Source organism: Corvus brachyrhynchos, unplaced genomic scaffold, assembly GCF_000691975.1.
Source record: "Corvus brachyrhynchos isolate BGI_N302 unplaced genomic scaffold, ASM69197v1 scaffold1772, whole genome shotgun sequence".
Lineage (NCBI taxonomy): Eukaryota > Metazoa > Chordata > Aves > Passeriformes > Corvidae > Corvus > Corvus brachyrhynchos.
Window position 1 is genome coordinate 1,627 of NW_008236483.1, and position 14,360 is coordinate 15,986.

At 44.2% G+C, this 14,360-nt stretch overlaps 1 pseudogene; it reads right to left on the reverse strand.

The window, feature by feature from the left end:
* Window positions 1-3,628: 3,628 nt before the first annotated feature.
* LOC108444683 lies at window positions 3,629-10,674 on the reverse strand (annotated as a pseudogene).
* Between the last annotated feature and the right edge of the window lie 3,686 nt (window positions 10,675-14,360).

Genomic DNA, 14,360 nt, shown 5'->3' on the forward strand with positions numbered 1-14,360 from the left:
CTGCGGTGAATGATGTGGCTAGGAGGGTTAGGACTAGGGCTCAAGCATTTAGGTATGAAGTGTTGAGGCTTTCGATGATTTGGTCTTTAGAGTAGAATCCGGCTAGAAATGGTGTTCCTATTAGGGCTAGGTTTCCAATGGTTAAACATGAAGTTGTTGTTGGTAGTATTTTTTGGAGTCCTCCTATTTTTCGAATATCTTGTTCGCCGTTGAGGCTGTGGATGATTGATCCGGAGCATAGGAATAGTATGGCTTTGAAGAATGCATGGGTTGAAATGTGTAGGAAAGCTAGTTGGGGGAGGTTTAAACCAATTGTAACTATTATTAGGCCTAGTTGGCTGGATGTAGAGAAAGCAATGATTTTTTTGATGTCATTTTGGGTTAGGGCGCAGGTGGCTGCAAATAGTGTGGAGAGGGCTCCTAAGCATAGACATAGTGAGAGGGCGGTAGGGTTGTTGTGAAATAGGGGGTGAGTTCGGATGAGTAGGAAAATTCCAGCAACTACTATTGTGCTGGAGTGAAGTAGGGCGGATACAGGGGTTGGGCCTTCTATTGCTGCTGGGAGTCACGGGTGGAGTCCAAATTGGGCTGATTTGCCGGCCGCAGCTAAAATTAGGCCTAGTAGTGGTAGGGTGGGAGTTTGGTCTTGAGATGAGATTTGTTGAATTTCTCATGTATTTATAGTAGAAGCTAGTCAGGCTATACACATGATAAGGCCTACGTCTCCGACTCGGTTGTATAGTACGGCTTGTAGGGCAGCGGTGTTTGCTTCTGCTCGGCCATGTCATCAGCTAATTAGTAGGAAAGACATGATTCCTACTCCCTCTCATCCGATGAATAGCAGGAATAGGTTGTTGGAGACGATGAGGATGAGCATGGCAATGAGGAATAGGAGGAGGAAGGTGAAAAATTTTGTGATGTGCGGGTCCGAAGCTATGTATCATGTTGCAAATTGTAGGATCGATCAGGAGACAAATAGGGCGATTGGGAAGAAAGTTAGTGAGTAGAAGTCTATTGTTAGGCTGATGGGAATTTTAAAGTTTATAATGAATTTTCATTCTCAGAAGGAAGTTAAACTTTCTATTCCTGAGTGGATGTAGATGGTTATGGGGATAAGACTGATTAGGAAGGAAGTTTTAACAGTATTTGTAATGATAGTTGGGGTGTTTTTTAGGTTATTTGATAGTATGGGGAAAATGATTGGGGTACAGAGGACTGCTAGGGTGAGTAGTATAAATGTGTTTAAGATAAATATTTGGTCCATTACTTTCACTTGGATTTGCACCAAGATGACTGGTTCCTAAGACCATTGGATTACTATTATCCTTTGAAAGTAAGGGGGCTGAGGTTTTATACTCAGATGCAAGAGTTAGCAGTTCTTGCTGGTTCAACCTCCCCTCGGCAGGTAAGAAGGGTTTAACTTCTATCTTTAGAATCACAATCTAATGTTTTGGTTAAACTATACTTGCATATGGGGATTCCTGAGATCAGTTCAGGTTTGAGGATAAGTAGGATTATGGGGATTATGTGTAGGGCTATCAGGAGATGTTCTCGTGTGGAGGAGTTTTGGATTGAGGTGATATGGGATGGTAGTATTCCTCGTTGTGTTATTATTAGTATGTGGAGGGTATAGGAGGCGGTTAGTACAATTGTAGTTCCTGTTAAAATTATTGTCAGTGGGGATCAGTTGAATAGGGCTACTACAATAGTCAGTTCTGCTATGAGGTTAGTTGTTGGTGGTAGTGCCATGTTTGTTAGATTTGCTAGTAGTCATCAGGTAGCCATAAGTGGTAGGAGGGGTTGGAGTCCTCGAGTTAGGAGGAGGATTCGGCTGTGAGTTCGTTCGTAGTTTGTGTTGGCTAGACAGAATAGTATTGAGGAAGTTAGGCCGTGGGAGATTATCAGGATTATTGCTCCTGAGAAAGCTCATTGGGTTTGGATTATGGTTGCGGCGATGACTAGTCCTATGTGGCTCACAGAGGAGTATGCGATTAAGGATTTCAGGTCAATTTGTCGTAGGCAGATGGCGCTAGTTATTACTGCTCCTCATAGTGCTAGGGTGATGAATGGATAGTGTAGGTTGTTTACGGACGGATTTACTAGGATAGTGATTCGTATAATACCGTAACCGCCTAGTTTTAGGAGGAGGGCGGCTAGTAGTATTGATCCGGCGATTGGGGCTTCTACGTGTGCTTTTGGGAGTCATAGGTGCAGGCCGTATAGGGGGGCTTTTACTATGAAGGCTAGTAGTAGGGCTAAGCTTGCTAGTAGGCCTGTTCAGGAGTTGTTTATTGTTGGGTGGGATAGTTTGAGTATGGGAAAGTATAATGTGCCGATTTGGTTATGTAGGTGGAGAATTGTGATTAGCAGGGGGAGAGAGCTGGCAAGTGTGTAGAATAGCAGGTAAATGCCTGCGTTCAGTCGTTCAGGTTGGTTTCCTCATCGTGTAATGAGGATTAGGGTTGGAATGAGGGTTGCTTCAAATGCGATGTAGAATAGTATTAATTCTGAGGCTGAGAAAGCTAGTAGGATAAAGGGTTGTACTGTAATTATAGTTGTGATGAAGACTCGTTTTCGGATAATCGGTTCTTGTTCTAGGTGGTTTTGGCTTGCTATGAGTATGAGGGGAAGTAGTCAGCACGATAGAACTAGTAGGGGAGAAGAGATTTGGTCGATCGAAGTTCAGTGGGTCAGTCCTTTGCTTGGGTAGTATGTTGGGACAAGTCATTGGAGGCTGACAGCGGCAATTAATAGGCTGTGTGTTGTGGTGTTAGTTCACAGGTGTTTGTGAGGAGAGAGGAAGGTTAGGGGTAGGAGTATGATGGTTGGGATGATGATTTTTAGCATTGTAGTAGGTTAAAGTTGTGTAGGTGGTCGGAGCCGTGGGTCCGGGTTGAGGCGACTAACAGGGCCAGGCCTGTTGCTGCCTCGCAGGCGGAAAATGCTAGTATGAGAAGTGGTAGGAGGGTAGCAGATGTTGTTTGGGTTTGGATGGGTCATATGGAAAGGGCGATGTATATGGATAGTATCATGCTTTCCAGACATAGTAGGGCAGAGATTAGGTGTGTGCGGTGGAAGGCTAGGCCTAGGCTGCTTAGGGTGAAAGCGGAGAAAAAGCTTAATTGTAGGGCAGACATTAAGAAAGTTATAGGGTGTGAGCTATAATCTGTTGAGTCGAAGTCAACTGTCTTGATTAGACTAACTTTCTGTTATTCTGCTCATTCTAGTCCTCCTTGATGTCATTCATAAACCAGGCCTAGGGTGAGGAGAAGAATGAGGATTGAAGCCCATGTTAGTGTAGTAATAGGGGTTTGTAGTTGGACGGCCCATGGCAGTGGAAGAAGTAGAGCAATTTCTAGGTCAAATAGTAGAAATAGGATTGCTACTAGGAAGAATCGAATTGAAAATGGCAGCCGGGCGGATCCTAGTGGGTCAAATCCACATTCGTATGGGGATAGTTTCTCTGAGTCTGGGTTTATTTGTGCTAGTCAGAAGTTTAATGCAGTGAGGATGACACTTAGAGTTAGAGATGAGATTATTATGAATAGGATTATGTTCATTACTCTTCTCTGGGTTTAAACCAGATTTTAAGGATTGGAAGTCGATTGTAATTAATATACTAGAAGAGTAGGATCCTCATCAGTAGATAGTCATATAGAGGAATAGTCATACGACATCTACAAAGTGTCAGTATCAAGCTGCTGCTTCGAAGCCAAAGTGGTGTTTTGGTGTAAAATGGTATTTGATTAGGCGTAGAAGGCATACTAGGAGGAATGTGGAGCCGATGATTACATGGAGGCCGTGGAATCCAGTTGCTACGAAGAAGGTAGAGCCATATACCCCATCGGCGATGGAGAATGGAGCTTCATAGTATTCCATAGCTTGTAGGCCGGTGAAGTAAAAGCCTAGGAGGACTGTAAGGGTGAGGGCGTGGATTGCTTGTTTTCGGTTGGCTTCTATAATGCTGTGATGTGCTCATGTGACTGTAACCCCTGAAGCAAGGAGGATGGCAGTGTTTAGGAGGGGGACGTCCATTGGGTTTAGAGGTTTAATTCCAACTGGGGGTCACTGTCCTCCTAGTTCTGGTGTTGGGGCTAAGCTGGAGTGGAAGAATGCTCAGAAGAAGCCTAGGAAGAAGAAGGCTTCTGATGTGATGAACAGGACTATTCCATATCGTAGGCCTTTTTGTACTGTAGGTGTGTGGTGACCCTGGAATGTACTTTCTCGAATGATGTCACGTCATCATTGAAGTATTACCAGGGCAGTAGAAGTGAGTCCTATGATTAGTAGGTAGGGTGAGTTGTAGTGGAATCACATGGTTAGGCCGGATGTAGTGAGGAGAGCGGCGGCTGCTCCTAGAATGGGTCATGGGCTAGGGTCAACTATGTGGTAAGAGTGTGCTTGGTGAGTCATTGGTGGTTTAGATATTTTCTTGTAGGTACAGGCTCAGTAGTAGCACAAATACGTAGGCTTGGATTATGGCTACTGCCACTTCTAGGATTGTAAGTAGGAATAGGACTAATAGTGTTAGTAGTGAGATTATTGGTATTGTTGAGATTAGGGCGGCAGTGGCTGTTGAGATTAGTTGGATTAGTAGGTGGCCTGCTGTGAGGTTGGCTGTGAGACGGACACCTAGGGCTAGGGGACGAATAAGAAGGCTAGTTGTTTCGATTAGGATTAGGGCTGGGATTAATGGAGTTGGGGTACCTTCTGGTAGGAGGTGTCCTAGGGAGACTGAGGGTTGGTTTCGTAGTCCTGTAAGTAAAGTGGCAAGTCATAGGGGAATTGCTAGGGCTAGGTTTATGGAGAGTTGGGTTGTTGGGGTGAATGTGTAGGGTAGTAGGCCTAGAAGGTTGATTAGTAATAGGAAGATTATTAGAGATGTTAGGATTAAGGCTCATTTATGTCCCTTGTTGCTTAGTGGTATTATTAGTTGTTTTGTAACTAGGTTAATGAATCATGATTGTAGGGTGGATAGGCGGTCAGTGATTCATCGGTTGTTTTGGGTTGGTAGTAGGAGAGCAGGGAATGTTATTGCAATTAGGATTAGGGGGATGCCTAGTAGGGATGGACTTGAGAATTGGTTGAAGAAGCTTAGGTTCATGGTCAGGTTCAGGGGGTGGTAGTTGGGGTTGTTTGAGCTTTGTTGAGTGGAGGATTTATGGAGATGAAGGATAGTAGTTTAGGTTGGATGATTATGGAATAGGTGAGTCACGAAGTTAGCATGATAAAAAATCATGGATTTGGGTTTAGTTGAGGCATATCATTAAGGAGGATGAATAGTCCTCTTTCTCTAGCTTAAAAGGCTAGCGCTGGTTCATAGCTTCTTAATGATTAGGATGATAGTAGAGAGGATCAGCTTTCGAAGTTGGCGAGTGGGGCAGATTCAACTACAATTGGTATGAAGCTGTGGTTAGCCCCGCAGATTTCTGAGCATTGGCCGTAGAATACTCCGGGTCGGGTAGCGGTGAATGAAGTTTGATTTAGTCGTCCTGGGATTGCGTCAGTTTTTACGCCTAGGCTTGGGACGGCTCATGAGTGAAGTACGTCGTCGGCAGTAACAATGACTCGGACTAGTGACTCCATTGGGACGACTACACGATGGTCCACTTCTAGTAGTCGGAAGTGGCCTAGTGGTAGGTCTGCAGTTGGTGTTATGTAAGAGTCAAATGTTAGGTCCTTGAAGTCGGTGTATTCGTAGGTTCAGTACCATTGATGTCCAATGGCTTTTAGAGTCAGATCTGGCTCGTTAATTTCATCCATTATGTAGAGAATTTGTAGGGATGGTAGAGCAAGCATGATTAGGACGATTGCAGGAAGAATTGTTCAGACAAGTTCGATTTCTTGTGCATCGACTGTGCTGGATGATAGTTTTTCAGTGAGTATTATGGTTAGTAGGTATAGTACCAGGCTGCAAATAGCTAGGGCAGTTATTAGGGCGTGGTCGTGGAATTCTACTAGTTCTTCTATGATAGGGGATGAAGCGTCTTGAAAACCGAATTGTATGTGGTTGGCCATATTTGTGTTTGAGGTGTACTGGGTTTTCACCTGTAATTTAGTCTTGACAAGACTATGTAATAGTTTTACTAACACCTCTAAATGAGAAAGAAGCATAAGTGGTTTATGCGGTTGGCTTGAAACCAACATATGGGGGTTCGACTCCTTCCTTTCTTGAACTTGAACGAAGGCTGGTTCTTCAAATGTATGGAATGGTGGTGGGCAGCCGTGGATTCATTCTACATTTGTATTAACTAGTTCTGGTTGTAGGGCTTTACGTTTGGATGCGAAAGCTTCTCAGATGATGAATATTAGCATGATTACGGCAGTTAGAGAGATTAGTGAGCCTACTGATGAGATAGTGTTTCATAGGGTGTAAGCGTCTGGGTAGTCTGAGTATCGTCGTGGCATGCCGGCTAGTCCAAGGAAGTGCTGTGGGAAGAAAGTTAGGTTTACTCCTACGAATATTACTCCGAAGTGGATTTTAGCTCATGTAGAGTGCAGGGTGTATCCGGTGAATAGTGGGAATCAGTGGGTAAATCCTGCTAGGATTGCAAATACTGCTCCTATGGATAGAACGTAGTGGAAGTTTCCTGTTAGTCCACCAATAGTGAAGAGGAAGATGAATCCTAGAGCTCACAGCATTGGTGGGTCTCATTTGATTGTCCCTCCGTGAAGGGTTGCTAGTCAGCTAAACACTTTAATTCCGGTTGGGATAGCAATGATTATGGTGGCAGATGTGAAGTATGCTCGAGTGTCTACGTCCATTCCGACAGTAAACATGTGGTGTGCTCAGACAATGAAGCCTAGGAATCCGATGGATAGCATGGCTCATACTATTCCTATGTAGCCAAATGGTTCTTTTTTTCCTGCGTAGTATGCTACAACGTGGGAGATGATACCGAATCCTGGTAGAATTAGGATATAAACTTCAGGATGTCCAAAGAATCAGAACAGGTGTTGGTATAGTACTGGGTCTCCTCCTCCTGCTGGGTCGAAGAATGTGGTGTTGAGGTTACGGTCTGTTAGAAGCATAGTAATTCCGGCAGCAAGTACAGGTAGGGAGAGAAGGAGTAGTACTGCGGTAATTAGTACGGATCATACGAACAGAGGGGTTTGGTATTGTGAGAGGGCTGGGGGTTTTATGTTAATTGCTGTGGTGATGAAGTTAATTGCCCCTAGGATGGAGGAGATACCTGCTAGATGTAGCGAGAAGATGGCTAGGTCGACTGAGGCTCCAGCGTGGGCTAGGTTGCCAGCTAGTGGCGGGTACACAGTTCATCCTGTTCCTGCTCCTGCTTCTACTGTGGAAGAGGCTAGAAGGAGAAGGAAGGAGGGTGGGAGGAGTCAGAAGCTTATGTTGTTTATTCGTGGGAATGCTATGTCTGGGGCACCAATCATTAGAGGGACTAGTCAGTTTCCAAATCCTCCGATTATGATTGGCATTACTATAAAGAAGATTATGACAAAGGCATGAGCTGTAACGATTACATTGTAGATTTGATCGTCTCCTAGCAGAGCGCCTGGTTGGCCTAGTTCTGCTCGGATGAGGAGGCTTAGGGCGGTACCTACTATTCCGGCTCACGCTCCGAAGATTAGGTACAGAGTGCCAATGTCTTTGTGGTTGGTTGAGAATAGTCATCGGTTGATGAAAGTCACAGGTAAGATGGCTGAGTGTATAAGCGTTAGGCTGTAGTCCTTTTTACAGAGGTTCAATTCCTCTTCTTATCGGCTCTGTAGTGAAGTTCATGGTGAGTTGCAAGCTCATTGATGTGCATTGATAGTGCACCGGAGCCTATTAGACAGAAGCCTGTTGGTTTGGGGCATATAGCTGTTAACTATAGTATCATGGGATCGAAACCCATCTGTCTAGGGGTATGAAATCCTAGCTTAATTAAAGCATCTGAGTTGCATTCAGAAGATGCAGGATAACGCCCTGCGGATTTTAACAGAAACTAAGAGGGTCTAACTCTTGTTTAAGGCTTTGAAGGCCTTCGGTTTCAGTAAACCTAAGTTTCTTTTTAGATGATGGTAGCAAGTATGGGAGAAATTGGGAGGAGCATGATGGATAGGGTGGTTAAAACAGCGATTGAGGGGTTGATTGGTTTGTTGGTATGCCACTGTTTCATGTGGTTTGTTGTGTGGGGTGGAAGTGTGATTGTTGCACAATATGCAAGGCGAAGATAGAAGAAGAGGCCTAGCAGTGAGAGAAGGGAGATGATGATTGCTGCTGGGGCCATGTCTTGTTTGGTTAATTCTTGAATAATGAGTCATTTTGGGAGGAAGCCGGTCATAGGGGGGAGGCCGGCTAGGGATAGGAGTGTTAGTAGGAGGATTGTGCTAAGTGAAGGTGCTTTTGTTCATGCAGTCATTAGTATAGATAGGTTTAGGACTTTTATTGAGTTTAGGGTTAGGAATACGGCAGCAGTTATTATAGCATATAGGTAGAAATTTAGGAGAGTAAGTTTAGGGTAGTAGACTAGGATAATGGCCATTCATCCTAGGTGAGAGATAGAGGAGAAGGCCATAATTTTTCGGGTTTGTGTCTGGTTCAGTCCTATTCAGCCTCCTAGGGCCACAGAAAGAATGGCTAGGGTAGTCAGTAGTGTGGGATTTAGGGATAGGGAAGTTATATAGAGTAGGGTGATTGGTGGGAATTTTATGGCTGTTGATAGGAGAAGACCGGTGATGATGGGGGAGCCTTGTAGGACTTCTGGGAATCAAAAGTGGAAAGGTACTAGTCCTAGCTTCATTGAAATGGCTGCAGTCAGGATTAGGGAGGATGTTGGGTGAGTTAGCTGGGTAATGTCTCACTGTCCAGTGTACCATGCATTAGTTATGCTAGAGAATAGTACTAGGGTTGAGGCAGTTGCTTGAACTAGAAAGTATTTGGTTGCTGCCTCAATGGCTCGGGGGTGGTGAGATTTTGAAATTAGGGGTAAAATAGCGAGTGTGTTGATTTCAAGGCCGGTTCAGGCCATAACTCAATGGTTGCTCGAAATTGTGATGGTTGTTCCTAGGAGTAGGCTAGTAACAAAAATTAGTTTTGCCTGGGGGTTCATTAGCAGGGGAAGGGGTTAAACCATCATTTTCGGGGTATGGGCCCGATAGCTTGATTAGCTGACCCTACTAGAAAATAATATAAAGGAAGTATGGAGGGTTTTGATCTCTCTTGTACAGGTTCGATTCCTGTTTTTCTAAGATGTAGGAAATGAGAGGGCTGGTGTACCTCTATGTTCACTTTATCATAGTGACCCTTTTGATGTTCAGGCACATTTCCTGGTGGTTCCTTAGGTAGGGAGGTAGACCTGCATAGGAAATTGGCATGCTGATGTGCCATAGACATAGAGCAAGTGTTAGTGGGAGGAAGTTTTTTCATAGTAGATGCATTAATTGGTCATATCGGAATCGTGGGTAGGAGGCACGAATTCATAAGAACCCTATAGAGAGGAGTAGGACCTTTGTGGCTAGGATTACAGGGAAGAGTTCCTGAGGGGGGTTGTATAGACTTGGGTTGAGGAACAGAATTACGGTTAATGTGTTTATGAGTATGATGTTTGCATATTCTGCTAGGAAAAATAGGGCGAATGGTCCTGCGGCATATTCTACGTTGAATCCTGAGACTAGTTCTGATTCTCCTTCTGTGAGGTCGAATGGGGCACGATTTGTTTCAGCTAGAGTGGACACATATCACATTATGGCTAGAGGTCAGCAGGAGAAGATCAGGAATAGGGGTTCTTGAACAACTGCTAGAGTGCTTAAGGTATAATTTCCGCTAAGAAGGATAATGGATAGTAGGATAATTGCTAGAGTAACCTCGTATGAAATTGTTTGGGCTACTGCTCGGAGAGATCCAATTAGGGCATATTTTGAGTTGGAAGCCCAGCCAGACCATAGGATGGAGTACACTGCCAGGCTTGATATGGCTAACATGAATAGTAGTCCTAGGTTTAGGTCTGCGAGGGGGAATGGGATTGGAAGTGGAGTTCAGATAGAGATTGCTAAGAGAAGGGCTAGTATCGGGGTAGTAATAAACAGGATTGGGGAGGATGTTGATGGGCGGATTGGTTCTTTGATGAATAGTTTTACCCCATCTGCTACAGGTTGTAGGAGTCCGAAAGGGCCTACAACATTAGGGCCTTTTCGGCCTTGCATGTAGCTTAAGATTTTGCGTTCTACTAGGGTTAAAAAGGCTACGGCGATTAGGATGGGGATGGCATAAGATAGTACTATAATGAGGTTTACTAGAATAGGGTAGTTGGTCATTTTAAAGTTTAGCTAGGGAGAGGATTTGAACCTCTGATATAAAGGACTTAAGCCTTTTGCATTTTCCGAGCTCTGCCACGCTAGCTGGTCCTTTTCTAGGACGTAGTTATAGTGTGATAGCCTTTCGTAATTTAGTTGGATTCATTACTTAAGGCGAAGGCTTGCCTGTAGTATTGGCCTCACTTTTCCTGTCCTTTCGTACTGGGAAGAGTTCATCATAGATGGAAACCGACCTGGATTGCTCCGGTCTGAACTCAGATCACGTAGGACTATTAATCGTTGAACAAACGAACCCTTAGTAGCGGCTGCACCACTAGGATGTCCTGATCCAACATCGAGGTCGTAAACCTCCCCGTCGATACGGACTCTCGGAGGAGATTGCGCTGTTATCCCTGGGGTAACTTGGTCCATTGATCAATTATATTGGGTCTGGGTGCTATTCGCACGTTGAGGGGTCGCTCTCAGTCTAGAGTTGTGGTCTAATTTTTGGAGGATCTTTTTTTCTCCAAGGTCGCCCCAACCGAAAAATGCAGGCCAGTTCCCTGTAAAGCGTGTACCCAGTGGGTGTGAATGTGTGAAGGGGTGGCTGCTGATTTTTAAGCTCCACAGGGTCTTCTCGTCTTATGTAGTTATCCCTGCTTTTGCACAGGGAGATCAATTTCACCGATCGCCTGTAAGAGACAGTTAAGACCTCGTTTAGCCATTCATACTGGTCCCGATTTATGAGACAATTGATTGCGCTACCTTTGCACGGTTAGGATACCGCGGCCGTTAAACACTAAGTCACAGGGCAGGCATCACCTTCAATACTTGTTTGTTGTTTGCTGAAGGCTATGTTTTTGGTAAACAGTCGGGCCTTGATGTGTTTGCCTAGTTCCTTTTACAGGTTTTAATCTTTCTTAATGGACGCTCCTCTGTCGGGTTAACAATTTACCTGATACTCTGCTTGTTTGATTTGTCGTATCTGGGTGATTTGTTAATAATGTAAAGATGTAAGCTTGCGTCGTAGAGGGAGGACCCTGGTTACTCATTCTAGCATTAATTCTCCTATTTACATATAGGTTAGCCTGTTAATGATGAGGGAGTCATGAAGTTCTTATATTTTTTAGTCGAAGAGCTTTAACGCACTCTTTGTTGATGGCTGCTTGAAGGCCCACAGGAGATCTTTCTATAGATTATTTATCCGCTCGTAGAGATTGTATTCTTTTTTAAAGGAGCTGTACCCCCTTTAAATTGCCCTTAATTCGCTTCATTAGGGTTCTGTTAGTTTCCTTGGAGAAGAATTAAGAGTGAACTAAGATTCGTTTCACAGGCAACCAGCTATCACCCAGCTCGATTGGCTTTTCACCTCTACTAGTAAGTCATCCCACTCTTTTGCAACAGAGACGGGTTCGCTCAATAATAGCTGCTCACAAGTAGCTCGCTTAGGTTTCGGGGTGGCAAACTTAAACTCATTTTGCTTGGTTTTTCTTGCTAGACCATGATGCAAAAGGTACAAGGGTTGATCTTTGCTGTTTATAGCTTAGTTTTTTCATTATTATTTCATCTTTCCCTTACGGTACGTGATCTCTATCGCGCCAATGGGTGTCTTTTCTATCGCCTATACTAAGACTAATGAATGCTTTAGTTTGGTGTATGCAGTAGCTTTGTTATTCCAGGTCAATGTGGTTGGGCTAGAATTTGGCATCAAGACGATCTGGTGTTAGCAGATGTTTTTCAGGTGTAAGCTGAATGCTTTCATGTAAGCTACGTCTTGGTTGTCTAAGTGCACCTTCCGGTACACTTACCTTGTTACGACTTGCCTCCTCTTTAGCTGGATAGTGTATTAATGTATTGGGGGTTTTGGGTCGCTTGTGAGGAGGGTGACGGGCGGTATGTACGTGTCCCAGAGCCGGCTTAAAGAGGGCTCGATTGTCCCACTTTACTGCTAAATCCGCCTTCTAAGGGCCATTTCAGACCCTTTTGCCGTAATGTTCTAATCTAGAAAATGTAGCCCATTGCTTCCACTCCATGGGCTATACCTTGACCTGTCTTACTAGTGTATTGGACTATTGCGCTCACTGTTGAACCATCAGGGGGGGTGGGCTGGCGACGGCGGTATGTAGGCTGATTCAGCAAGGAGTGGTCAGGTAATATCGTGGATCATCGATTACAGAACAGGCTCCTCTAGGTGGGTTTGGGACACCGCCAAGTCCTTAGAGTTTTAAGCGTTTGTGCTCGTAGTTCTCGGGCGGATGCTCAGGTAGCATAGAGCATCAAGATTTAGGGCCAGGCATAGTGGGGTATCTAATCCCAGTTTGGGCCCTGGCTTTCGTGGATTTCAATTAATCGTCAGCCTAAGATCTTCTTTGGTAGTTGGCCTTATGAGCATCTTGGGCTTATTACAGCTCAGTTGCTTTTTAATCTTAGTTACTTAGATAGCATGTTACCACCCTTTACGCCGTTATACTGTTAATTTGAGTCTCCTGTATGACCGCGGTGGCTGGCACAGGATTTACCGACCCTTAAGGTTGCCATGACTAAGTCAAGTTTACACTCATTGCTTAATGTTAATCACTGCTGAGTACCCGTGGGGGTGTGGCAAGTGCAAGGCGTCTTGGGCTACAATTGTGTGTGCCTGATACCCGCTCCTATCGACCTGGTTAGAGGGTGCTTAGGGCATTTACACTGGAATGCGGATACTTGCATGTGTAATTCTGGCAAAAACCAACAGTAAGGTTAGGACTAAGTCTCTTGTCCATGGGTGTTTGTGGCAGCCGTCTTGACATCTTCAGTGTCATGCTTTGCTGTAAGCTACATGGACAGATAAATGTAGTGTTTTGGGCTTATTGTTGGCGTAAATGTTTTGTATTTTTATCTTGTTTTTTATTTTAAGTAAAAGGTGGAGCTGTGAAATGTGGTGTGTTAAGTTTTGGTGTGTATTGCGTGTGATGGTGTGTAAAGGATGTTTATTTTTATATTGTTTTTAATCGGTTTGTTTGTTTTGTGTGATTTGGCTGAGTTAGTGGTTGTGGAGGTTATGATGAAAGTTATTGATTTGTTGGATTGAAAATAGGTGGAAAGTAGAGGAAAGTTAAGTGTTAATGAACGAATGATGAATGGTTTGGAAAATCTAGGTTAGTATCATATAAAAATTGTTGTTTATTTTGTTAAAATTACAAGATAAAAATAAACGATAAAAAAAAGAATGGAAATGGAGGTTTAGGTAACAATTCCTAGAAAGGGAAAAATAACAAACTATGTCCGGCAACCATAACATTATCTGCCACCGTATAGGTAGCTGGGGGACCCACCATGAATGGGGTAAAAGTGCATCAGTGTCAAGTTTGAGACGACCTTATCCGAACAACCATGACACCAGGTACATTACAGACAACAAGCCGCTCGAATGCCATGTGATGTACACGTCAAGAGGAAGATAACTCCTGCTACGCACTTGAAGGGTTTAATGAAGAGACCCCAAAAAGAAAACAAGCGCCAAGTCGGTCGGATGCCGCGATCACGAGGCAGAGGGAGGATTATGCATCCGACATATCTGCATCTGTGAAGAGCGATAAGGAGGGAAAGATCCAAGTTATGGCCCTGAAATAGGAACCAGAGGCGCAAAAGTGCAAGTTGGGCGAGGGTGTAGGGGGAAAGTATGGTCCTGAAGCTGGTAGCCGTGGGCAGCACCTACGTTGAGTAGTTCGGTTCTCGTGAGAATTACGACTAATAGATAACCGGGTTCTTCTTGGGAGCTCCTGAGAGTGATAGGGCTGGAAGGTTTTGTGGGGATGGACTGAAACGTATGGGATTGAGAATTCATTGGAGTACTAGGATATTCCTCGTTTACTAGAGTGGGTTGTTATGTAAGGTAAATCATTCTCGATCTTGGGTGAAGCTTGTCCTGTACTGTTGGTAGGATCACTTGGGTTTGTTGTACCTGGGATGGGGATGTGCCTGGAAGGTTATCTGTCCGTTTGGGTTATTATGGGCGATGATATTTGAGTTTGGTTAGGTCTTGCATTACTTGTTATGTGAGTTATCCTACATGCATATCATGTCTAATGTGGACGAGAATTGTATGCAAAGAAATACATAGCCAAAATCCCATATAA